Source organism: Lagenorhynchus albirostris, chromosome 4, assembly GCF_949774975.1.
Source record: "Lagenorhynchus albirostris chromosome 4, mLagAlb1.1, whole genome shotgun sequence".
Classification (NCBI taxonomy): domain Eukaryota; kingdom Metazoa; phylum Chordata; class Mammalia; order Artiodactyla; family Delphinidae; genus Lagenorhynchus; species Lagenorhynchus albirostris.
This window is the reverse complement of record NC_083098.1, coordinates 3,683,051-3,710,937: the sequence shown is the minus strand read 5'-3', so window position 1 is coordinate 3,710,937 and position 27,887 is coordinate 3,683,051. Positions and strand designations below refer to the sequence as shown.

General features: G+C 42.1%; 1 protein-coding gene across 19 annotated transcripts in view; it reads left to right on the top strand.

Annotated features, from left to right (window-relative positions):
• Nucleotides 1-27,887, top strand: part of SPMIP2 (sperm microtubule inner protein 2) — a 160,916-nt gene that overhangs the window by 62,313 nt on the left and 70,716 nt on the right. The gene's annotated exons all lie outside the window — the stretch shown is intronic.

The window sequence follows — 27,887 nt, the reverse complement described above, 5'->3', positions numbered from 1 at the left end:
CCACCCGTTGCCATCCGTTCACTTAATTGTTTAATTTTCAGTGTATGTATATACACGTATCAGAATTGTTAACCAGTTCTCCAGGGGAGAAAACCTTATCAACCAGAGTACGGTGCTTCCTTGACGTTCTCTTGCCCTTGGGCTTACAGGCTCTGCTCATTTCCAAAGTTACTTGGGTCGGGACCTTTCCCCAGCCCCTCCAGTGAGGCTGCTTCATACACCTGTCATGCAGTTAGATTCTCCTGTCACTGTCTGAATTGTCCTGGAGTTCCCTAAACTCCTAAATGATTGTTTTAAAATTTATTTTAGTGAAGGATAGTTGATCTACAATGTTGTGTTGATTTTTGCTTTACAGCAAAGTGATTCAGTTATACATATGCATGTATATTCTTTTTTATATTCTTTTCCATGATGGTTCATCACAGGGTATTGAATATAGTTCCCTGTGCTCTACGGCAGGTCCTTGTGGTTGACCCGTCCTGTATGTAATAGTTTGCACCTGCTGACCCCACCTCCCAGTCCATTCCTCCCCTCTCCCCCCTCCCCCTTGGCAGCCACCAGTCTGTTCTCTGTGTCTGTGAGTCTGTGTCTGTTTCCTAGATAAGTTCCCTAAATGATTTTTTGAAATTGTATACATCAGGGTTTCCTCTTTGTGCTGTGAAGTCTACAGGCTTCGACAACTTGGTAAGGTCGTGTACCCACATGACAGTATCATACAGAACAGGGTCACCCCTCTAAATGTCCCTGTGCTTCACCGACACACTCCCCACTTTTCTCTCCCTGAGACCCTGGCACCACTGATCTCTTACTGTCTCCGTAGTTGTGCCTTCACCTGAAAGGCCTAGAGCTGGAACCATGCAGTGTGTTGCCTTTGCAGACTGGCTTCTTTCACGTGTCAGTAGGCACTGAGGGTTCCTCCATGTCGTTTCACGGCTTGGAGTGCTCGTTTATTTTATCACTGAATAACCTTCCATCGTATGGTTGGATCATAACTGTTTACCTAATCATCTTAGTGTCTTGCGGTTTTTGGCAATTCTGAAAAAAACTTCTATAAGGCTTTTGCATGGGTATGTTTTCGACTCAATTTGGTAAACACTTACTTAGCAATGGGATTGCTGGATCACGTGGTGAGCCTCTGTTTAGCTTTGTAAGGAACTGCCAGGCTGTCTTCCAAAGCAGCTGCACCACTTTGTGTTCCCACCAGCAAGCAGAGAGCGAGAATCCCTGTTGCTTTGCACCCTTGTCAGCATTTGGTGTTTCTTAGTTTTTACCTGTAGCCAGTCTAACTGGATGTAATTACATCTCACTGTTGTTTTAATTCCCTAATGACCAATGATCATATACTTACTTGCCATCTGTATATCTTCTTTGATGAGATGTCTGTTCACAATGTTTGCCTATTTTATAATTTTTTTTCTTCTTGTTGAGTTTTAACAGTTCTGTGTATATTTTAGATTCAAGTCCTTTATCAGATAAGTGTTTTGCAAATGTTTTCTCCTGGTCTGTGGCTTGTCGTTTCATTTTCTTAACATAGACTTTGATAGAGCACAAGTTTTTAGTTTTAGTACAGCACAAGGAATCAATTTCTTCTTTCATGGATTGTGCTTTTGATGTTGTATCTAAAAATTCAAAACCAATTCCAGGGTCCCCTAGATTTTCCTCCTTGTTTTCTTCTAAAAGTTTTTACTGTTTGGTGTTTTCATTATATCTATGATCCATCAAGGTGATTTTTGTGTCTTTTATTTTATTTTTTTATACTATTTATTTGGTTGCTCTGGGTCTTATTTGAGCAGGAGGGCTCCTTAGTTGCAGCTTGCGGGCTCCTGAGTCATGGCATACGAACTCTTAGTTGCGGCATGCATGTGGGATCTGGTTCCCTGACCAGGGATTGAACCTGGGCCCCCTGCATGGGGAGTGTGGAGTCTTATCCACTGCGCCACCAAGGAAGTCCCCTTTGTCTTTTAAAGTTTTCGTTTCCGCCAGCTAATTGATTTCCTTTTCGCTTTAAGCCAGTTTGGGTTGGCTTTTCTGTCACTTCCAACTGTGAAAGAGTCTTAATTGATACTTGAAATTTCTTCTAATCTATGTCAGCGTGTACTTAGTTTCATGTATTTACGTAGCTCAAATTCTTGTCACCTTTGATAGGTTTAAGGTTTTTCATTATATTGATACAAAATAATTAACTTCATATTCTCCTGTATTTTATATTTAGTCTCCAAATTTTCTCTTATAGTAAAGCTACATGAAAACTTTTGGGTAAATTATTTTTCCCTTTCTGTTATTTTCTTGTGGTATATTTACAAAGAGTGGAATTAGGTGGTGAAAGGTACAGACTCCTGTTGAGGCCACGAACTTCAGAGGATTGTATAAAATACTATGAACAATGTATTTGTATTAAAAGCCTGCAAATAGTTTTAAAAATCACTTTTACTTATTTATTTTTAAAATATTTATTTATATATTTGGCTGCATTGGGTCTTAGTTGCAGCGTGTGGGCTTCTCTCTGATTGTGGCATGCAGGCTCCAGAGCGTGTGGGATCAGTAGTTGTGGCGCGCGGGTTTAGTTGCCCTGCGGCATGTGGCATCTTAGTTCCCTGACCAGGGTTTGAACCTGTGTCCCCTGCATTGGAAGGCGGATTCTTTTTTTTTTTTTTTTTTTGTCCTTTTTGCTGTACGCAGCCCTCTCACTGCCGGGGCCCCTCCCGTTGCGGAGCACAGGCTCCGGACGCGCAGGCTCAGCGGCCATGGCTCACGGGCCCAGCCGCTCCGCGGCATGTGGGATCCTCCCGGACCAGGGCACGAAGCCGCGTCCCCTGCATCGGCAGGCGGACTCTCAACTACTGCCCCACCAGGGAAGCCCTGGAAGGCGGATTCTTAACCACTCGACCACCAGGGAAGTTCCCCATTTTTATTTATTTTTGATAATGGAGAGGTATATATCAATCTTTTTTTGATACAACTTTTAAAAAGTTTGTTATGGGGCTTCCCTGGTGGCGCAGTGGTTGAGAGTCCGCCTGCCGATGCAGGGGACGCGGGTTCATGCCCCGGTCCGGGAGGATCCCACATGCCGCGGAGCGGCTGGGCCCGTGAGCCATGGCCGCTGAGCCTGCGCGTCCGGAGCCTGTGCTCCGCAACGGGAGAGGCCACAGCAGTGAGAGGCCCGCGTACCAAAAAAAAGTTTGTTATGACTCTTTTAAAATATATCCCACTTACCTGTTACTTATATTCAACAATTTATCAAAATGTTTCCACATTTGATCACATAGCTTTTTTCTTTTTCATTTGCTGAACTATTTAAAAGTGAATTCCAGATATTCTATTGATATTATTCCACTCCTGTATGTTTCACTGTGCATCTCTTAAAAAAAAAAAAAGAACATATTCTTACATAGCCACATTGATATTATCATACCTAACAAAATGAACACCTATCCTGTGACATTATGTAATAACTAGTCCGTGGTAATATTTCCCTCATTGCCTCTAAAATGCATTTTTATGATTGATCGTGAAAATACAGATTCAAGCTAGGTCCACACATTCATTGCATTTGGTTGTGTTGTCTCTTTTGGTGTCTTGTAAGCTGGTATAGACTTCGTTCTTTTTCTCGTTGCAGAAATTGTGTCAGTCATCCAGTAGAAATACCCAACATTCTGGATGTAGCTACTGTCATGTCATTTAACGTGTTCCTCTGTCCTCTGTATTTTCTGAACATTGAATTTGGCTGTTGAGTCTTGATTTTAGTAGGTTCAGCCCTTTAGGGAAGCTTGTTCCTTGAATGCTGCTGTGGTCAACACATCACACATTAACTTTTACGCAGGTCAGATGTTACAACGTCAATTTCTCTAAGGCCCATCACTTAGGACCTTTCTACGTTATTGGAACTTAGCCTCTTTTCCCTCCAAGTTTGGAACTGATCTCAATGGAAAGTCCATGTTCTTATAAAAGTGTTGGCAAAAGTGGGTATGTACCCTGGTTAGGCAAATGAAAAGTGGATTTGCTGCATATTTTACGTCAAATATTGCATCATTGCATTACAATAAAAACATAGAAAATATTTTGTCACTATTAATAACTAATGTAAAAACAATAAAATATCATGAGAAATAGTTTAAACAATTACCTCAAATGCTGATATGTAAGGAAAAACTAACCAGATTATAAGAGGATGAGAAAATAGCTGAGAAATTTTGCAGCAACTTTGAGGGTGATTTCAGAGCACTTTTAAGAGTTTTATAGTGTTTTTGTTAATGCCTAATTTAATTTTAAAATCAAATTTTCCCTTTTTTGCCATAAGTGTAACACTCCTCATACTTATCATTGGTAGCTATAATTGTTTTAATTTCAATTTCTTTCATTTCTAGTGAGATTCCATTATTCCGTGAGACCATTCACACTGTATATTTACTTAGTGTACTGTGACTACCGAACTAATCTGACCACTCATCAAGTTTTATTTTTCTACCCAATTTTAATATTTTTCCCTTTAAAACATATTTCAGAAAAAAATTTGATTCTAAATTTTTATCATAGAGATTTGAAATCCAATGTAACAAATAGAAATCGAATCCCTATTGAATACTAAAAAGTTGTCCACGAGCTTCGGAGGGTACAAAAATGAACAGGAATAAGATGTTTTCTGTCTTCTAGAAGCATGTAGAACATTATAGGTTATCCTGTTATCTTATTTAATCTAAATATCCATCACAGGTGTCCCCAGAGTGTAGTGTGACATTGAAAGGAAACATAAACCCAATTCCAAAGGCCTTGAGTCAAGTAGAAGTGGGAATGGAGGACCATTACCTCATTGGACACTCCACAAACTACGCCCTGTGCTTTGTTTTCTTTTGTCTCCTACTCATTTCTTTTGACTGTCATAATTAGAGCACAGATTGTCTCCTCCATGAAGGATGTATCTTAGATTTTATTTATTTTGCAACTAATAAAGGGATAGAGATTCAAATGTCAGTGGGTCCGACTTTGAAAACTTTTTAAAAAGTTGATATGTAACATATACTCTAGTAAGTATGTTCGTCTAGCGTTCAGCTTGATAATATTTTACACAGTGAACACACTGATGCCTTTACTTTTTACATCAAGATCGTGAATATTTTCATCATCCTAAAATGTTCCTTTATGTCACTTCCCAGCCAATCCCACCAAACTCAAACTGTTTTTATTTTTATAATCCATATGTTTTTGATAACTATGAGTTTAATCTGATAAGGTAAATTATTGTCTGTATTTTTAAAACATTTTATTTGCTGGCTTATTCTTTCATGTAAGTTTTATTATCACTTTGCTAAGTTTTATTACATAGTGAAGAGATTTTATAGATAATGTTATTTTGGCATTACAAAGGTCTTACTATGAAAACTAATATCATAAACAAAATTCTGAAGAGATCTTAAAGTATTTTAGAGCATGGTTATGTATTTTTACAACATCTGTTTGCAAACAAATGATACTGCTTACCCAATTGCAGGTCCCATGCTGCTTTAAAGTTACAAAATTACATTTAAAAAATACATCTTTTCATTCAGATTTTTAAATGAATTCCCACTTGGTCCAAATTGAGAGATTGATGGGATTATTACTATGGGATGTTAAATTAAAAAGGCACGTTCCTAGAGGGGTGGGATAGGGAGGGTGGGAGGGAGACCCAAGAGGGAGGGGGTATGGGAACATATGTATATGTATAACTGATTCACTTTGTTATAAAGCAGAAACTAACACACTACTGTAAGGCAGTTATACTCCAATAAAGATGTTAAAAACAAAATGGCACCATAACAGATAATCTAATTTAACCCATCATTTTTCAGATGACAATACTGAGGTTCAGAGAGCTAAGTGACCTGCTCGAGATCACACAGCTTTAACCTCAAGGTCACACAGCCTTGATCAGAAGGACGGAAGCCTCTGCCTGCTTCTTGTTTATATGATGTATTTATGTGTGTTATATCCAGATTACTGACTAAATAAATATATTAATATATTTTTTCAGCCATCATAGATCTACTAGAAAATCTGCATATGTAAACCAGGAATATTGCAGAATTCCACCTTATAAAGGAGTGATCACAACATGGGACTTCTGTTAGAAATATATTAGAATTGGAAATACTGTCTAGGAAATGGCCAAAAACCAATATGATGAATGAAGCTTTAGTGATGGGAGAAGTACATAAACCTGTATGTGATTATGAACAGCTCACTCCATTAGTCTGGGTTTCAGACCCATTTATTCATCTTGGTTTTTGCCTTGTGAAACGGTCACACTCATAGTCATGTCTCAAATTCAATTATTTTAAAAATAGAAAATGACTTCACACAGAAATGCCAGTGGTTTCCTATTTGAAGAAAGAATCAAATAGTCCTGCAAATTCAGCTTAAGTCTCATCACTATAATTCAGGAAGCAAATACGTCCCGTTTTAAAAAACTAATTCATGACAAAAGCTTACACATTTTAATGGGCCTGACACACTTGGCTAATCTGCCTTTTATTCTATAGTCGTAGTGTGTGATTTGCCTGAATCATAATTTATCTACAAGTGAAAGCAGTTTCAAGTCAATCCTACCTTAAATTACTGATCATGTGAATCATCACCAATGTGACTCGCAGGAAAAAAATATTAGTTGCTGGCATCACTTTGAAAAGCATCTAAACCAACCCGTTAGAAGAGGACTTCTAAGGACAAGCTTTGTCTCATACTCTATTTTTCTGTTTTGGGGTTTTTTAAGACAATATACACCTTTATTGCATGAAGTAAGAGCGAAAGGAGAAGAATTGATTAGACTTTCTGGGCTTTGATTTGATTTTCCAAAGTTGACACTTCGTAGGTTACATTAGTATCGCTTCCTTAAATCAGGGAGAAATGCTCAGGATTAAGCAAAAAATGTTTTTTGCTTTTGAGACAGGGCTTGAAAAAATTATTTTGTCAAAGATTAGTGGATAGTTCTGTGTGCTAATGTGCTGCCTGTGAGGAAATCAACATGAGAAGCCTGCTTCAGGAAGCAGGGCTGTCAGGTTAGCTGTCATCTCAGCTGCTTCTCCTAACCTTTTTTCTTACTTTCTTTTTATTGGAGTGTAGTTGATTTACAGTGGTGTGTTAGTTTCAATTGTACAGCAAAGTCGTTCAGTTATACATACATATATATTCCTTTACAGATTCTTTTGCCATATAGGTCATTACTAAATGTTGAGTAGAGTTGCCTGTGCTATACAGTAGGTCCTTGTTGGTTATCTATTTTATATATAGTAGTGTGTATCTGTTAATCCCAAACTCCTAAATTTTTCCTGCCCCTACTTTCCCTTTGGTAATCATAGGTTTGTTTTCTGTGCCTGTTTGTTTCTGTTTTGTAAATAAGCTCATTTGTACCATATTTTTAGGCTCCACATGTAAGTGTTATCATATGATATTTGTCTTTCTATGTCTGACTTACTTCACTTAGTATGATAATCTCTAGGTCCATCCACATTGCCGCAAATGGCATTATTTCGTTCTTTTTTATGGCTGAGTAATATTCCACCGTATATATGTACCACATCTTCTTTATCCATTCATCTGTCAATGGACATTTAGGTGGCTTTCATATCTTGGCTGTTCTAAATAGTGCTGCAGTGAACATTGGGGTGCATGCATCTTTTCGAATTAGATGTTTCGTCTTTTCCAGATATATGCCCAAGAGTAGGATTGCTGGATCATATGGTAACTCTATTTTTAGTTTTTTAAGGAACCTCCATACTGTTCTCCATAGTGGCTGCATCAATTTACATTCCCACCAACAGTGTAGGAGGGTTCCCTTTTCTCCACACCTTCTCCAGCATTTAATGTTTGTAGACTTTTTTTTTTTTTTGGCTGTGTTGGGTTTTCGTTGCTGTGCATGGGCTTTCTCTAGTTGAGGTGAGCGGGGGCTACTCTTTGTTGCGGCGCTAGGGCTTATTTCAGTGGCTTCTCTTGTTGCGGAACACGGGCTCTAGGTGCGTGGGCTTCAGTAGTTGTGGCACACGGGCTCAGTAGTTGTGGCTCGCGGGCTCTAGAGCACAGGCTCAGTAGTTGTGGTGCACAGGCTTAGTTGCTCCGCGGCCTGTGGGATCTTCCTGGACCAGGGCTCGAACCCGTGTCCTCTGCATTGGCAGGCGATTCTTAAGCACTGTGCCAACAGGGAAGTCCTCGTAGACCTTCTAATGCTGGCCATCCTGACAGGTGTGAGGTGATACCTCACTGAAGTTTTGAATTGCATCTCTCTAATAATTAGTGATGTTCAGCATCTTTGCATGTGCTCATTGGCCTTCTGTATTTCTTCTTTGGAGAAATGTCTATTTAGGTCTTCTGCCCATTTTTTTCTTTTTTTTTTTTTTGATATTGACTTGTATGAGCTGTTTTGTGTATTGTTGGTTGCATAGTTTGCAAAAACTTTCTCCCAGTCCATGCATTGTCTTTTCCTCTTAACCCTTGTGACCGCGGTCTTCTTATCGGTAATTTGAGGCTAGTAGTACCTGTTTCACAGCATATTCTATGATGACCTAATGAAGTGCCTGCATATAGTAAGAATTCAGTGACTTTTTAAAAAACTAATTTATCCTATTTATCTTCTTGAGAAGCTGATAATCTGAAGGGGGTAGGAGCTAGGAGAGGACACAAACATCATCTTAGAATCCTATTTTTTTTTTCGTAACAAACCAGCCAAGTACACATTATTTCCTGAAGTCTTAAGCCATAGGTGGGTTTTTAATGGGCACAGAGAGAAATAATCTAAGACAATCTAAGCCGTGGTTTCTGAACGTCAACGTGCATGCGGATCGCGTGGGGAGTCTTGTTAAAATGCAGATTCCGAGTCCAAAGGTCTGGGTGGGCCTGAGAGTCTGCATTTCTGCCAAGCTCTCAGGCGATGCCTGTGCTGCAGGAACCATACCTTGAGTGGTGAGGGTCTGAACTCTTCTGGCTCTTACTGTTGTGACCTTGGACTAGCTGTTGGACTAGGACCTTGGACTCTGTGCACCAGTTACACGGTCTGTAAAATGGCAATATTAGTATCTACTTCACAGGGTTGCTGGGAGTTTTAAGTGAGTCAGTGCGCAGAGAGTACTTAGACCAGTGTCTGGCACGTGGTATGCCCCATATCTGCATTAACTATTATCATGTGACATAGATCACTAGCAATATAAACTAGTAAACTGCTGGCTATGGGCCCAGAACACAACATATATTTTTTAAGCTGCCAACGATTGGCCTTTGGGATTTTCCTATAAACCTGATGTAAATAATACTAAGGAAAACAAGTTCCATTAAAACAATGTTGTGATAGAATGGCAGGTTTTAAAAAAATGAATTAGTTCATTAATTTTACTGAAGCGTAGTTGATTTACAATGTTGTGTAATATAGAATGGCAGATTTTGGAATACTACCTTAAACCACGTGAATTCACGGGATCTTGGTTTGGAAAACAACCCAGCATCCGGTCGTCAGGAAGGACAGAAAGGTCCCCTTCGGGGCCCTGGGTGGGAAGTCTTACCCTTTGTCTGTCTCCCTTGGGTCTGTCCCCCTCCCCTTTCCTGTCTGCTGCAGGAGGAGAGGCAAAAGCACCTTCCGAGGCACCTGCCCTGTGTGATCCTAGTTGATTTCACTCACAGCCAGTGAGAAAGGGTAAAGTTCCTGCTGTCTAGCTGACCCCAGCTGCCAGCAATTATCTCAGAAACGGCGAAACCTACCAAACGGCCCTTCTGACCACAGATACCATCTTTGAGAAAAATACAGGCCAGGGAGGAGTCTGAGACAGATTGAAGATTGTCCAGGCTTTTAAGAATAATAGCACTGAAAGAGGCCTCAAAACGCTTCTGTGGTCGCATCATTTCTTTGGGGCAGCACTTTCTAAAATAAAGGAAATAATTTCTGGAAGCTCCAGAATTGCAGGCGAGGCAGTCATTTGAGAAGAGGGAGTTCTGTATCTGGGGTTGAACTCGACAGACCTGGCAAGGAGCCCCAGCACCCCACTTCCCAGCGGGGGGCTAGCAGGACTGACCTTCCCAGACAAGGACCTAGAGCAGCCTGAGGAAAGCTTCTGGTGGAGGCAAGGCGAGCTCTGGTTTCTTTCCAAGGCCTTATTCTTGTCAGTCAAGGGAACTGCACTGGGGATGGAGGCGGGGAACCCCGAGTGGCTGGAATGAGTGCAGCACCTCCCAGGTTTGCTAAACAATGATCAAAACTCACCAGCCCATAATTGGGGGAGGGAGGGGGCTACTGAGGAACGGGAGAAACAGTGCGCCTGGAAATAGGAAGCAAATCCGCTTTCTGCCAGCAATACTGAGACCTCCCCGCTGAGGACTCTGAACTAACCAGTCCCAGATCTAGGGCACCGATTCTCAAAATGTAATGTGCAGAAGAACCGCTTATGGAGACGCTTAAGGATGCAGAATGCCCCAAATTCTGAGTTAGTTTCTCTGGGGCCTTGGAACTTGCACTTAAAGAAGCACGTGGAGAGACTGTGACGCAGGTGGTGCACGTGACACTTTGTGGGAAACACGTAGACCCTTGGGCAGCAGGTACTGTTCCTGTTCTACCCCAGGAAGGTCACAGGTCCTCCAAGGCTGCAAGGTCTAACTGGACTCTAGTCAGCACAGAAGACTCAGCTCCCGAACATTGTTGTGTTCTTTTGCTTTTGTTTTATTATATTGGAGTGTAGTTAGTTGATTTACCAGGTTGTGTTCGTCTCAGGTGTACAGCAGCAGAGGGATTCAGTCACATATCCATATATCTACTCTCAGATAATATGTTTTTACAATGTCACCTAAAAGTTTTTCAATGTAATTTAAAGGCTCATAATTTTTTTAAAAAAGCTTGGGAACATTTGTATAATTCAAATTAGTGTGTGTTATATCATTCTGTAAATGATCCTATAAAACAAAATATGTCTTTCAGCCCAGTGGATTATGGCGCTGATGACAGGATAATTAGGAATCTGAGTAGTCGGAGGCCAAGATTGTTGATGGCAATCGGGTTAGATGAATTCTTTGTTCATAGCAAGGAAATAATACCTCCCATGTCTCTTCCTTTTAGAGATATCAGATTGTTTCAAACTTCCATTCACAAGCTGAGTAGCCACCCTCTTTTCATAATATGGAAGCAGAATGAAGTAGGCGTGCTAATCACGTGGGCTACATAAAGATGTTAAAAAGCACAGCCTTTGATTCTGCGATCCTAGGGACTGACGTGGTAGATCTCGTTCATTTCCTTTCCTGGGGATTGTGCAGCTGCTTAGGACGCGGGCTCCACTGCTGGACCGCACTCCCTCCCCATCACCTCCTCTGGGAACACGTGGGGGCTGGGTGCCCACCGACATCCCCACACACGTTCTCAGCAGAAATCACCCGAGGACTGTCAACCTCTCTTATCCGCAGGGATTAAACAAAAGTTACCAGTTCCAGATCACAGCGATTTCTTCCTTTCTTTTCTCAATTCCAATGTCTTAGATTTCCTTGAAATGCCCCCCTCCCCCCAAAATGATAGCTTATCATTGACCTTGGCATATAATTAATTACTCAGAAGAAAAGACTGAAATGACAGTTTGTGGTAAATCCCCAACTTTGTTGGAGGAGAAGTGCTGTGGAAATACCGTCTGATTGTATGGATTTCTGGTGCAAGGACTATAACGTAGGAAGTTATTTACACTAGTCTGTATATTGGTCAAGAACCCCATTAATCATTGTGGTATTTTTAAGAATATTTTTTATAAATTTATATATATATATATATAGGCTGCGTTGGGTCCTCGTTGCTGCATGTGGGCTCAGTAGTTGTGGCTCGTGGGCTCTAGAGCGCAGGCTCAGTAGTTGTGGCACACGGGCTTAGCTGCTTTGCAGCATGTGGGGTCTTCCCGGACCAGGGCTCGAACCCATGTCCCCTGCTTTGGCAGGCGGATTCTTAACCACTGCACCACCAGGGAAGTCCTAATCATTGTTAAATAAATAGTTCCTGCTGCTCCCCACCCAGAGGGCTCTGAGGATGCAGCTCGTCCACAATCAATGCGGGAGATTGAAAGACTCTGCCTTTGTGATCTGGGGTCTGAGCATCTTCATATGGCTTTCTTCAACTGAGAGTCACATGCCTCTTGTTACACTCTTGTCTTAGTGGCCTTGGAGGATGGCTTTGGAAGACTCAGATATTCATACACAACAACCAGCCTTTAAGTCTAACTATCTTTAAACATTATCTCCAAATTTGGGTGGGAGTTTTTCCAGCCATTTTTGTGTGATGATATAACGTAGACAAAAACTGTATGTGTAAACATTCACTTCATCACTGTGAATCACCTAAAAAAAAAAAGGAGGGTGCCTAGCTAAAATATTTGGAGGTTGAAACATATATTTGGGACTGAGATTGGGCCCAAAGGCTGAGGTTGTACAAAAAGTTAGGACCATGTATTTAAGCAGAAAGTTCAGGGTTCACAGAATGTGGGATAGGGTAGACACACCGATAAATGGAAAGGAAAGGACCCCCATCCCACCTGGCACAAAGGCAGAGGGTCCAAGGTCGAGGATACTTACCTTCTCACCTCTTGACCAGACACAGTTGAGAAGATAAAATTCTGAGCAAGCGACTTGAATATAAGGAGGCTTCAAAGACAACTTCTGCCATGATGGCTATTCCTGTAGTCTGTTTATCAGAAGGGATCACAAACATTGGGACCTTCTGTCAACTCCCACCTTCATCCAATGACTGGTATACCCTAAACCCCCATCTTCTTCTCTTCTGCAGTTACAAGGAGATGGAAGAAAGAAGAGCAAAAAAAGCTGCACAGAGATTATCACAAACCCTAGTTGGTCTCTGTTTTACAGTTGTCAAATTCCTACAGAAGGACATTCAGGGACTCTTGACTAGAGCTTTGAATTTCAGCCCCGGTACAGACCTGATTTACTGTAGCTCCCACCCCAGCAGGCAAATCCAACAGCCAGGTGGCTGGCGCCCCCCTCCTTGATATGTCCTCTGCCCTCTGGCTTTCTCCTGTTGTCCAGGCTGAGACCTTGTTCTAGCCACACCACACTCTGTCTTAGGATGACCAGCTGCCCCAGTTTACCCACGAGGAGGGGTTTCTTGGGACACTGGATTTTCAGTGCTAAAACTGGGTGACTTGGTCACCCTAATTCCAGCCCTATAACTGCTGCCCCATCCCAGCCTCAACACATTTACTTGAATTCATTATCTGAATTTTGCACGAAGCAGAGTGGGGAAATGTTGGTGCAGTCCAAGCACCCAGCAGGAGTTCCCTCATACGTAAGCCTTTACTACCTTCCTCCCTGGCACTCAGAGGAAAATGAACAGGCCCAGTGGCTGCCACGGCGATTCGGTAGATGCACCCCTCTGCTCCGAGGACATCTTGCCCAGTTCTAGACGCGTGTGTTCACTGGCCTCTCTGCCTCTGTCTGATCTGGGGCTGCTACTTCTCTTGACTAAAAACCACTTGTTTTGTATGTCTGTGGGTCTATTTCTGTTTTTGTAAATTCAGTTGAATCTTTTTTTTTTCAGATTCCACATGTAAGTGATATATGTTTGTCTTTCTCTTTCTGACTTGCTTTACTTAGTATGATCATCCGTCCATGCTGCTGCGTATGGCATAATTTCATTCTCTTTTTCATGGCTGAGTAATAGTCCATCGTATATATGTACCACCCCTTCTTTAGGGGAAGGCAAGGGGAGGGATAAATTAGGAGGTTGGGGTTGACATAGACACACTACTATATATAAAATAGATAACCAACAAGGACCTACTGTGTAGCACAGGGAACTATACTTGATATTTTATAATAACCTATAAGGGAAAAGAATCTGAAAAAGAATATATATATGTAATGGAATCACTGTGCTGTACACCTGAAACTAACATGACATTGTAAATCAACTATACTTCAATAAAAAAATAATAGATTTTTTAAAAGATTTTTAAAAAGTTATTTATGAAAACATAGGAGTAGAGAGTAGTTAGACATGATACCAAAAGCACAATCCATGAAAGAAAAATCTGCAGCATTGGACTTGGAAAAATTAAAACCTTTTGCTCTGCAAAGGTACTGTTGAGAGAAAAACATAAAATAGAATAAAATAAAATAAAATAAGGACCACTTGTATCAGACCATCTATTGAGTTCATCACAAACCCAGGAGACCCCGAATCTATCCTAAATTGTTTCCAGTAATCCGAGGGGGCCTCAAATTTTACAGGAGGGGCAAGACAGCATTCTGGGCCGTCACATTTGCTTACAGGCAAAAAAAATCAATAAAATCTTTTTTCCCTTTTTATGTTTTGGACTTTTTTTTTTTTTGCCTTGGTCTCAACAATCAGCTGTTCATGTATTTGAGTGGTTTCTGTCATCAGTGGGAATGTCCTGCCTAACATGAGGGTCGCATAAATCATGTGAAGTGCGCGTCAGAGGGACAGCACGGCCTGTGCGCTATCCTGAACTTGCTGCGACCTAAATGAGCTGGGTCTGTGCCTTGTCGACTTAGGGAAGCTGGCACTGCATCTCCCAGAACCTCCTCCTCTGCACAGTTTTGGGCCAGTCGGGGCCAGGGAGCCACTGGCGTGAGAGTGGAAGGCAGAAGGGAAGTAGACAGTATGTCTGTGCCGCCAGGTGCTGCTGCGGCTACTGACGGTTGGCGGCAGCTTCCGTGACCCCTCCAGCCTCTCTGACTCCTGGGCCAGGTGAGAGACCCACTGGGGTCCAGCCAGCCCTGTCAGGTTCCAGTTTATCCTGCAACAGGGAAGCCCACTCTAAGCGGTCGCGAGCATCCCCGAAGCGCACCTGGGCACGGTGGCCCGCATCCTGCATCTGCGTGACTCATACCTGTGTGAGCCCGGCGGCTCACTCTGCCTGGCTTCCCTGTGTGTCTTCTGGCCCCAAGACTCCCTCTTTACTGTTTTCAAAGCCACACTGGCTCGACCACAGCCTCTGATCTACTGCTTGTCTCCCAGCATCTGAATCACTTTCCCGACCCTCCACTGTGGGTGTGTCACACACACAATTATTTTCTTGTGGAGCTGGGGGACAAGGACTTCTGGGACTCACCTTCTTTCTGGTTCCGGCTTCAGAGAATAAGCAGACAGGACATTGTCTTAGCACCAAGGGCAGCCTAATGCAGAGTATGCTGTCAAAAAAGCTTCTAGAAGGAAGGCGTGAATGAACTGATGAACTGACAGATCGTTGAGAAGTTTACAGTCTGGCATTTTCCTTTATCACATTATTCCCAGGCACTAACTTACACGTTTGACCAATCGTTCTCCTATCTAGAGAGTCATTCTGAATGTCTTTTTAATCCCTAAAGGGGGTCAAAAATGACCTCAGCATTAAAGGACGAGGCAGAGGGAACACATCGCTGTCTCCTCTCTGTGCTCCCTTCTTTGCCTGGAGTAGACGTGTGCTTGTAGAAAGGAGTCCTCCGCGGTATCTCCTACCTCTCTCATCCAGAATGTCTCTAACTCTCCTTTCTCCGTGATTTATATGATTTGGTCCCTAATCAAGCACTGCTGAGACCAACATCAGATTTCAGACAAGGAGTTTCCACCTGCTCCCGTCAATGTACACGCTGATCACCCATCACCTCCACCCCCAGACCTTTCCAGGGTGGTGGTTACGTCTGTTCATGCTCCTTTGGAGACAGAGATTGGCTTTTTCGTGGAAATGGAAAAGTTAAGGTACTGCAGATGCACTGTGGCCAGTAACGGGAAGAAATCACACAACTTCAAAGGCAACAAACGCGTTTAAGCCCCTCTTCTTACCAGTGGCCCAGCTGCTTCTCACCCAGTGTCTCCTTGTGGGGAGCGGGCTGTTATAAAAATGAGAAATTGGGAGCCCAGTAGGACTCCCTACTTCAGCTTTTTAACCTGACAAACAAGCACGAAGTAGCTAGGCTGCAACCTCAAGGGGTTCCTAAAGAAAAGGTAGGAAAATAAACCAGAAAAGATGGCAATCTAGAAAGCCTCCCTAAACAAAAGAAAACAAGAAAGAATAACAGAATGAATCCCCTCCCCTCTTCTGTTAACTAGAAAATTGGAAACTGGAAAAAAGAGCTGTCATTTTAAAATTATCGCATTTCCCCCAATAATAATTAACATGAAAAAGTAACACCTGATGGTGCAAAAGTAATGTTATTTTGTAATTTGAACACTGCAGTGACAAATGGGCTAAAGGGAGTTCAGCTAACTGGTCCATGGTTATCGATGTAATTTCTTCATCTGCTGGAGGGAATAGCCAGGGTTTTCCGAGGGTGGAAAACTCCGAGGTGCTTCTGTATGAACCTGTGCATGTTGTAGTGGTCTGATTAATGGAGGTGATTGGCAGTGATGCTGGAAATCCGCTTTCCATCCCATTTCTCTTACACAGGCAGCAGGAACATTGAACGAATTCCCATCCCCACACTCATCGTGTATTTGATTGTATACATATATTTTTAAAAGTTACAAATTCTAATTTTTCAAACTTTTATGTTGACTCCATCAACCTGTCCAAGTCCTGTTCAAGACCCACATTTCCCCTGACTGAAACCTCACTCCTCCTTGGATGGGACTTGAACCCAACCAAAACTCAGATTGGGGCTTGAACCCACGATCCCTGACTTAGGAGGGGACTCGAACCCACTATCTTTTAATTGAAACCGCTCACCTGGTGTCAGGACTTACTGAAGCTCAGATTCTTTTGTCTCGATGCAGAAAGAATTCAGCGTGAGGCAAAGTGATAGGTGAAGAGTGAGTTTATTAGCATAGGATGCTTGTGAGAGGTACAAGCAGACAGGCAAGAGGTCGCAGCCCTGAGAACAAAGGGGGCTACATTTTCATAATCAAAGAAGAAGTGGGGAGGGGAGAAGACCACCTTCTTCCTCATTCTTGGGTAGATGTCAAGGCTTACATCATTAGTTCCTCCGTGGGCCTTTATGGTTTAACTGGGACTGTCATGGCACTATTTAAATCATTTGTATATAAGCAGAAGGGTGGTAACATATACTAAAATGTGGTCATTCATCTCAGGTTTCGGTGTAATGTCCACTTTCACCTAGTTTCTTTCCCCTTTCACCTGTATTCCTGTCTTGGCTACATGCAGAAATGCTACCCTTCAAGGACCATAACTTCCTGATTTCATGTAACAAGATTCAGACCCCATGTCTATTGTCCTGTGTTTTAACTATCAGGGTTTGTGGCTTGAGTGTGCCTGGTGGTTGAATGCACTTGGTCTTCCTTCAAGGTAGAGTTGCTAGGTTACTGGATTCTTTCCTAGAGTGGTCCTTAGCTTACAACAGTCTCCCAAACTCCCTTAAAATTCCCTTTCTGTCTTCAATCCCTTAGTGGGATTTCTAAACTAACTAATTATCCTGCTCTATCCCTATCATGACTACTTCTCACTGCTCCTGCCCTGTCTCTGAATTTCTCTTTCACTGCAAGGCAGCATCACCCAGCTGCTCTCTGGTTGTTCAGTGGGTACCACTCCTTTCTTAGATTATAAGCTCTCTGAGGGCTGGGCTGAGCCTTAGCCTTTTGCCTTCCCCTCATCAGACAACATAACACTGCACACGTAGTAAGCACTCAATATAATTTTTAAACATTAATCAGTCTAATCACACAAAATTGTAGGTTTTTATCTTTTGTCAGCATTCTAATATACATTATTCATATTTATATGTAAATTACAATGCAAAGCATTACAAAAAGCTAAGTTTCTTTGTTCCAATTCTTTTCTTTCTAATAGATTATTTCTCTTCCCTTAGTCTAGCAAAACTTGGAAATTTTGTATTACAGTATCTGCAAAGACACATACCCAGAAGTGACACCAGTGTTCTTGGCTCTGGCTTTATGAAAGGGACTACGTGATACTGAACTAAATTTCATTTCTAAAAGCTTTGCTACACTTGAAAAAAAAAATTCTTTCTAAATGGAAAATTATCAGCTGTATTTTACAATAAAAATTGCATTATTTCAGCAAGAGTGTGATACTATTTCAAAATGTGTTGCTCTGGAGTCCGCACCTCACTGGTTTGCAAGAGACATTGGATTTCTCCCTTCCTTCAGTAAGGGAATTCTTTCTGTAACCTGCATATCACACACTGTTCATTTAGTCCACAAATATTTACTGTAAGTCAGGAACCAGGCGTTCTCTGCATTTGTATATTGGTTGAGGAAGGGAAAGGGACCAAGTGCAAAACAAGCCTGGGACTTTCCAATTCTTCTAGTTTACAGTCAACTAACATCAAAGAATATTGTTAAATTATTTACATTCTTGTAGGGCTTGGAAGTCCCCAAACTGATTTTCCCATAATTCAGTAAATATATCATTTTATTACCATCATTGTGATGCCGACACTTGAGAAAAACTAAGTCACAATTCATACTAAAAATATAGAGATTTTATGGAGAGGTCGACATAGAGATGAAATGCCCGTCCTCTACATTTGAAAAGACAATATGGAAAAAAAGCGTAAACAAATGATTAGACCACTAGCTGATAGACTGAAGACACATCATGGCAACATAGTAAGTGTGTGTGTTTCAGGACAAAGAGACCCACCGAGAGTGAGTGCCATTTGGGGTCACACAGTAAAGCATGAATGTTTGAGTACTTTTCTCATTTTTTTATTTTTAAAAAATTGTGATAAAATGACCATAACGTAAAATGGTACCCTTAAAATTAAAAAAAAAAAAGGTAACTATTTTAAATGTACAGTTCTGCAGCATTAAGTACCTTTACACTGGTGTGCAGTGGTCACCCTCATCCATTTTCAGACTGTTTTCATCTTGCAAAATTGAAAGTCTGTACCCACGAAACACTCCCTCTGTTTCCCCCTCCCCAGCCCTCGGCAACCACCATTCTCCTTTCTATTTCAATGAATTTGACCACTTTAGTAATCGCATATAACTGGAATGAGATAGTATCTTTTTCTGACTGGCCTATTTCACTTTGCATAAGGTCCTCAAGGTTCATCCGTATAGTAGCTTCTGTCAGGATTTCCCCTTTTTAAAAGGTTGAATAATAACCTTTTGTGTGTCATTATAGACTGAACTGTTCCGCCACCAAATTCATTTGTTGAAGCCCCACTCCCCAATGAGACTTCTTTGGAGACAGGTCCTTTATGAAGGTAACTAAGGTTAAATGAGGTTGTAGGGTGGGACCCTAATCCCGTGGAAGTGGTGTCCTTATAAGAAGAGGGACTCCAGAGCTCTCTCTGTGTGTGCAGAGGAAAGACCGCATGAGGACACACAGGGAAAGGGGCCTTGCAAACCAAGGAGGGAGGTCTCACCAGAAACCCACCCTGAGGGCACCTTGACCTTGGACTTCCAGCCTCCAGAACTGTGAGAAAACACATTTCTGTTGGTTAAGCCACCTAGCCTGTGGTATTTTGTTATGGTAGCCCTGGCAGGCTACACACACACACACACACACACACACACACACACACACACACCACATTTTGTCCATCTGTCCAGCCGCTGATGGACACTTAAGCTACGTTACCTTTTGGCTGTTGTGAATAACGCTGTTATGAACACGGGTGTACAAACACCTGTTATGGTCCCTCCTTTCACTTCTGGTATACACCCAGAAGTTGAATTGCTCTGTTGAATTTTTTTTTTTAATTAATTAATTTATTTTTGGCTGTGTTGGGTCTTCGTTTCTGTGCGGGGGCTTTCTCTAGTTGCGGCGAGTGGGGGCTACTCTTCATCGCGGTGCACGGGCCTCTTGCTATCACGGCCTCTCTTGTTGCGGAGCACAGGCTCCAGATGCGCAGGCTCAGTAGTTGTGGCTCACGGGCCTAGTTGCTCTGCGGCATGTGGGATCTTCCCAGACCAGGGCTCGAACCCGTGTCCCCTGCACTGGCAGGCGGATTCTCAACCACTGCGCCACCAGGGAAGCCCTATGTTGAATTTTTTGAGGAATCATCATACTGTTGTCTACAGCAGCTTCACCATTTTACATTCCCACTAGCAATACACAGTGTTCTAATTTCTCTGTAGCTCTCATTTTTAAAACATCTAAGTGTGATATTTTGGTTACTGGGAAGAAGCCGTGACCCCTCAGTAATAATCATAGGCCTGGGACCACTGACCACCTATTCAAATGTGTCAGTTAATTTGCTTTCCTGGAAGAAGTAATGCAACAGTACACAGTATTACTTTCGAGGGAGGGTTCGAAATAAACGGGAACATATGGTGCCATGTTACGTCAGCATTGCTTCATCAAAAACTGTTGTAAAGTTCTGCGGTGCTGTAGATTCCCCAGGGTCGTTCGTGTTAAAAGTAAAAAAGTCACACACACACCCCTTCCCCAGCAGTGGCTTCATCTGTGTCAACAGAAACCTATTTTCTAATCTTTCCTCTCCGGGTGGTCTAAAGGTATCAGATCAGATACCATCTGGGACTTCCCTGGCAGTCCAGTGGTTAGGACTCCGCACTTCCACTGGAGGGGGCGTGGGTTCAGTCCCTGGTGGGGGAGCTAAGATCTCGCATGGCGTGGCCAAAAGAAGAAAAGCTCAGATATCATTTCAGAAACCATCCCCCGAACGGAATGATGGTGTTTGTGATCCTGATAATATCTGCCTTCAGCGTCACATTTCCCATGATTATGTAGCTCATAAACAGAATTTAGGAATATGTTTCTTCATATAGCCCGTAAACTCCTCTATGCCGAGTAGAACGTCTGTATAAAATCTTTCTTTATCATTTTCAGTTTTCATAGATCTAAGTGGCCACTGGAGGAGTAATTTTCACAAACACAAAAGTAATTAACTCGAAGGAAATGGAAAGAACCAAAACTTTGTAGTCATGTGTTCCAGTATAGTATCAATACCCACTAAATCCTTCAGCGAATCTGGGATCACGATTAAAGCTTTTAATTATTCTATACTGTTCCTAAACTGCCTTTTTCTGCACCCATTGAAGAATGTGGGCATGTATTTCAAATATTTAATAGCTACCGGGGAGTCTGAACGTTCCCTAGGAATTGTTTACAGTGACTGCAGCATCTTTATTTCTCAGGCTACTTCAGCTGAAACGCACTGAGGTAAAGCTGGCGAGCGAGAGTCAATGTTTAACTGACACTTCACTTGGACATTTTATTCTAGTTTCAAGCTTTGATGTTTAATAATTGATTGAGGGAGGGGGTAGGGGTTAGCTCATTCTGTTCAACAGTTTTCTGAGTGATTTAAATAGAGGAAGAGCACACTGTTAGGTTTGCAGAAGGCATCAACCTCGGGAAAGAGAGAGAGAGAGTGAAAATTCGATGACAGTTTGGGTTGTAAACGATAATATTTTAGAATTAGGGCTGAAATGAACAAGACTGTAATTTGACAGGAAGACATATGAACCTTGCACTTCGGGTTAAAAATTCCGTAACACAGGTAAAGACTCGGTAAATCGTGGTGTGGTTGGTTGGTGCGGAGTTTGTAGCTGACCGTAAACTCAGGGTGAGCCCAGAGGTGAGCCTGGTTGCCGACGAAGCTCGCGTTATCACGGAGGTCTCTGTTCCGCAGACAAGGGGGTCACACGTAGCCTCATTTTCAGTGATGAGGACCACGTTTTGAGGCAGACGCTGATGAATGGGGCGGGGGGGGGAGGCATCTGAGCATCATGTCACGCGAACAACACCGGAAGGAACTGGGGAGCCCGATTTGCAAAAGAACCTAGTACGAGCCTTTTCCCGTGTCCGACAGATGGTCCCCTGAGAGAGGGATTAGTAACTGAGATTCAGATTTCAGACCAATGTGAGACTGTTACAGAAAGGCAGATTTCAGCTCAACAGAAGAAAGAATAATTAGACCCGTCCAAAAATAGAATGTGCTTCTGCTGCTGGGACAATTCTGGCAGTTGGATGAATGCCAGCAGTGGGAGGGAGCCCTACCTAAGGGTACAAGGTTATACCTGCTGACCAGTCCCAAGCCCCAGAACTCTCTGGAAATGTGTGCCTCTTGGCCAGTACTGTGGGTGCCGTAGCTGGCTCTAGGGCTGTAGTAATGGGACTGCCAAAGCTACGGGCAACCCAAGTGGATTGATATATGCACTAATGCAACAGGACATCTCTTTATTTTACACGGGAATGTTGCTCTGGTCTCCACGGCAGAAGCCACCAGAAATCACAACCAGTAGCACTTAACGATTCATTCTCAGAGCCTCTGAACAGCAGCTGAAACATGGAAATATTGGAAGATGGGTTACCTTTCCCATCTTCCCATGGGAGTAGTAGCTTGGGGTCCTTTCTTGATTCCAGGAATATATGTTACAAGCTCAAAGGCTCTTAGATGGCCCTAAGAATCAAAACACCATGTTGCTGCAATGGCATCATTTCATTCTTTTTTATGGCTGAGTAATACTCCATTGTATATATGTACCACATCTTTTTGTTGTTGTTGTTAGTTTCTGCTTTATAACAAAGTGAATGGACCTGGAGATGATCATACTAAGTGAAGTAAGTCAGACAGAGAAAGACAAATATCATATGATATCGCTTATATGTGGAATCTAATCTTAAAAAATGATACAAATGAACTTATTTACAAAACAGAAACAGACTTACAGATATCAAAAACAAACCTATGGGGCTTCCCTGGTGGCGTAGTGGTTGAGAGTCCGCCTGCCGATGCAGGGGACGCGGGTTCGTGCCCCGGTCCGGGAAGATCCCACATGCCACGGAGCGGCTGGGCCCATGAGCCATGGCCGCGGAGCCTGCGCGTCCAGAGCCTGTGCTCCGCAACGGGAGAGGCCACAACAGTGAGGAGCCCGCGTACCGCAAAAAAAAAAAAAAAAAAAAAAAAAAAAATCAAAATACCAATATCGTTAGTGTCAGCACACTAGCTAATATATGTTAGAAGTTGCTGAGCTCCTCTGCTTCTTCAGAAACAACAGCCTGGTGTAAGGCAGTGGTTCTCAAAGCCCAGCAGGCGTCAGACTGGCTTGGAGGGGTTGCTAGGACACGGAGAGCTTGGCCCCACCTTCGGAGTTTCTGTTTCAGACCATGTGAGGCGGGGCCTGAGATTTTGCATTTTTACTAAGTCCACAGGTGATGCTGCTGTTCTTTCCAGCTCTGCATTCAGTGACCTCAGATTGGTAGTTTGAAATTGGCCATAGTGGCAATATTTACACCACGGGAATTGGTATAAATTCTGAGAGCTGGTAGTTCAACATTTACCAGTAAACCATCCCTGTAGACTTAGAGCAGACAGAAATTATAGGATGATCGAATGTCTAATGCAACACTGCTCAATTCACTTCATTCATGGATTTAATGAAGGTTCCCTGAGCCCTGGCTACGTAACCAGAGCAATATTTTTTTAAGCAATATTGTTTCAATTATAATGCGTTGCAAGGATTTACCAAGAATGGAGTTCATGAAATAAAGCGTACTCTTGGATTAAAACAATGAAATATGGTTCCATATATTAATTACTTGCTGTAAGAAAAAGTCAACATTTGATCCATTTCATAAATGTGTATTAAAATTATAAGTGAAAATGAACATAGACTAGTGATTCTTAAATAAATGTACGTATCGATTCACCATTATCATCACCATCTAACACTCACTGACTCAGACTCATAACCTGCTCTAAGTTTATGATGATCTCATTTAATTCTTATAAAAATCTGTCATGTAGATACTGTTACACCCGCCGCACAGATGAAAACCCGAGTCACAGCAACAGGCCCGTGACGCTTGTGTGTCAGTGCGTGTGGAGCCTCAGGCAGTCGTGGGTCAGGTGATCTCACGTGGAAAGTCCTGGAAATCTCAAATACAGCGTTTCTTGTGTGTGTGACTTAATGAAATTTTTTAAATTTTATTTTATTGAGGTATAGTTGATTTACAATGTTGTGTTAATTTCTGCTGTACAGCAAAGTGATTCAGTTATGTGTATATATATATATATATATATATATGTATATATATTCTTTTTCATCTTCTTTTCCATGATGGTTTATCACAGGATATTGAATATAGTTCCCTGTGCCATGCGGTAGGACCTTGGTGTTCCTCCATCCTATACGCAATAGTTTGCCTCCGCTGACCCCAAACTCCCACTCCATCCCTCCCACCCCCGCCTTGGCAACCACCACTCTGTTCTCTGTGTCTGTGAGTCTATCAAATACAGTTTACTGATGACAACTATATTTTTATTATACAATCACTATATTCTTAAATATATTTTTAATACATTTTAGAAGAAAACATTGCTAGCATCAGTGCTTCCACAACACACTCCTAGAACACTGGCATTGCAGGGAAAGCTATGTAAACATGGGCTAGATGGCATTAAACCATAATAGCCTGACCATCCTACGTCTCCTCTTTAGAGCTGTACCTCCCAAGAGGAGACCCCTCAGCCCTCTTCTGTGGTGCGTGGGCATCATCAAAGTTTGCCACTCTGACTCCTGTATCTCTATGCTACCAGGAGGTTGACGTGCTGTGCCTGACATTTTTTATTGCTACATCCTTCTTAGGTTATTATCAGTCTCTGATAATAGACTGACGTTACCATATCAGGCTGACTTCAAAACCTTCTGTCTTTAAGATCCTTTTGTGTCTGTTTGACCCCCACGACTGCAGATCCTGGGGATTTCTGTTTGTCACCACCTAGATTGGCTACAATCCATCCGTCATGCTCACTGCTTCGTTCAGAGGCATCATGTGACCTAACACGAGTATTACGTGGAGTGAAAACCTAGATGCTCTCAGGCCGTGAGCATGTACAACATGTCCTGTCGGGAGTGTAATCTCACTTTAAAAGGATCCAACTGTGAGCAGTCAGCCACAGAAACCTGGGCGACAGGTTTGAGGGATGAGCAAACAAGTCTAACTGTAGTTGCAGGGACAGGGCGTGGTCACATAGCCGCGCAGCCAAGCCACTAGCCCTTCCCCTGCAGAAACCCGGTTGCTCACTGCAGTCTCCTTTTGGTCATCTGAACAGACCCTTTGGGACCACGTCTGTCTGACTCTTCAGCCAGTTATGTGCCCTGAAGACCTCGCCCTCCCTAACAAACATTGCAACAATTTCCCCAGTCGCCACGCTTACAATGATCCACCAGCTTACATACCATAGAATTTCATAGGTTTCCAAACTCCACACCAGCACTGTTCAGTAAGAATCAAATGCACACCACATACGTAATTCAAAATGTCCCAGTAGCCACAATTTTGTTTTTGTTTTTTTAATTGGGGTGTAGTTGATTCACAATGTTGTGTTAGTTTCAGGGGTACAGCAACGTGATTCCGTTATACACACACATATATATCTGTTCTTTTTCCTTATAGGTTATTACAAGATATTGAGTACAGTCCCCTGTGCTGTACAGTAGGTCCTTGTTGATTATCTATTTTGTATATAGTTGTGTGTATCTGTTGATCCCAAACTCCTAATTTATCCCTCCCCCCATGTTCTCTTTAGAGAGGAGTATTTTTCTGTCCACCTTGACAATGGGAAGAAGATTGTAAGGTCTCTTTTGTAGAAGAAGAGTCTTTTTCGTTTTTAGAGTAAGATTAAATCTGATGTCCATCTGTTTGGCACCATGATACTTCCTGTGTAATGTCATTAATCATTTCTCAGTATAATAGTTCAGGGCATCACATTTAGTTATCTCAGGCCTAATCTTGTATATTAGCATTAGCAGAGAGGAAGATAGGGCAGGGCAGAAGGTGATGGAAATAGCAGAAATGGGTAGAAGGTAGATAATATTATAATAGCCAACCGCCAGACATCTGCTATGTGCCAGGTTCATGTATAGACACGGCTGACCTAGCCTACGTACAATAGCTCCGAATTCTTACAACAACTGCACGAAGTCGTTAGACGTAGTTTCATTTTTCAGATAAAGAAACTGAGCCTGAGAAGCAGTCTTTTGAAGAAAGTGACGAACCTAGTCTGAAATAGAATCCAGATGAAGTGTGGCCCGTTCTCTTCTCCCCACACCATGATGCCTCCCAATAAAATAAAACAAATGAAAGAGGAAATGGTTTGCTGTTAACCAACTGCAAACCATAAGACATATTGAATGAAAGGGCAGAGTGTGAATGACACAGAGCGTGATGTAAACTTGGTGGGGAGAAATAAAGCATTTCATCACTTTCCTGAAGGACAGAGACGAGGGAACAATTGAAGAGGCAGTGAAAGCAGTGGTGTCCTGAGGTGATGACAAATACGCTTCCACAGAAAATGAAGTTTCAGAGGAACAGTGAAAATGGAAGAAGTAGGAAGGACTGAACGTGTACAAGTGAGAAGTATGATTAAGAGACCAAAGCAGACAGAAAAAAGTAATTCGGGTGACCATTACATCAGTGGCATTCGAAGTTTTCTGACTGCAGCCCAGAGTAAGAAATATATTTCACATAGGGACCCAGTTAACTAACACTGTGTGTGTGTGTGTGTGTGTGTGTGTGTGTGTGTGTGTGTGTACCACTAAAACACAGGTGCAAAGGGAATTCAGTGGAGAAAGGAGAGTCTTTTATTTTTTTTATTACAAATATTTTTTTAAAGTTTTTTTGTTTTTGTAAAATAAGTTTTTACATTCTTTTAAAAAATACTTATTTAATTAACTTTATTGGCCGCGTGGGGTCTTAGTTGTGGCACACTGGGTCTTCGCTGAGATGCCGGGCTTCTCTCTAGTTGTGGGGCGCGGGGTCCAGAGCACGCGGGCTCTGCAGTTTGAGGCACGCAGGTTATCTCGTTGAGCTCAGTAGTTGTGGCGGGCGGGCTTAGTTGCCCCGCAGCATGTGGGATCTTAATTCCCCGACCAAGGATGGAACCTGCGTCCCCTGCATTGGAAGGCAGATTCTTGACCACTGGACCACCAGGGAAGTCCCCCATTTCAAATATTAAAAAAAAAAAAATTTATTTTATATTGGACTGTGGTTGATTTATAATGTTGTGTCAGTTTCAGGTGTACAGCAAAGTGGTTCAGTTATACATATACATGTATCTATTCTTTTTCAAATTCTTTTCCCATTTAGGTTATTACAGAATATTGAGCAGAGTTCCCTGTGCTGTACAGTAGGTCCTTGTTCTTTATCTATTTTATATACAGTAGTGTGTAACTGTTAATCCCAAACTCCCAATTTATCCCTCCTGCCCACCTTTCCCCTTTGGTAACCATAAGTTTGTTTTCTATATTTGTGAGTCTGTTTCTGTTTTGTAAGTAAGTTCATTTGTATCATTTTCTTTTTAGATTCCACATATAAGCGATATCATGACACAGTTAGGAGGATAAAAATCCAATGACAGACTAGAAGAAAATATTTGCAAAGTGCATATTGATAAATGACTTGTATCCATAATATGTAAATAACTCTCAAAACTCTCCGTAAGAAAACAACCCAATTAAAAAATGGGCAAAAGACTTGGACCCTTCATCCGAGAAGATGTACAGATGGCAAATCAGCACAAGATGCTCAACGTTATTAGTCGTAAGAGAAGTGCAGGTTAAAATCGCAATGAGATAACCACCACCCACTTATTAGAAGGGCAGAAATTAAGACCACCTCTATCAGGTTTGGGCATGGATGTGGAGAAAGCTCTCGGAACACTGCTGGTGGGAATGTAGAATGACGTGACCACTGAGGGGAGGAGTGTGGTAGTTTCCTAGGTTGACGCACCTACTGCATATGATCCAGCTGTTCCACTCCTAGGTGTTTACCTAAGAGAAATGAAAGCATATGTCCACCCAAAGATCTGTACACAGATGTTTATAGCAGCTTTATTTGTAACCACCCCAAACTGAAAACAACCCAAAAGTCCATCACCAGGAAAATGAATAAACTAACTACTGCGTATCCATACAAGAAGATACTATTCAGCAGTAAAAAAAGAATAAACTATTGGTACATGTTATAATAATACGGATGATCTCAAAATAATTATGCTTAGCG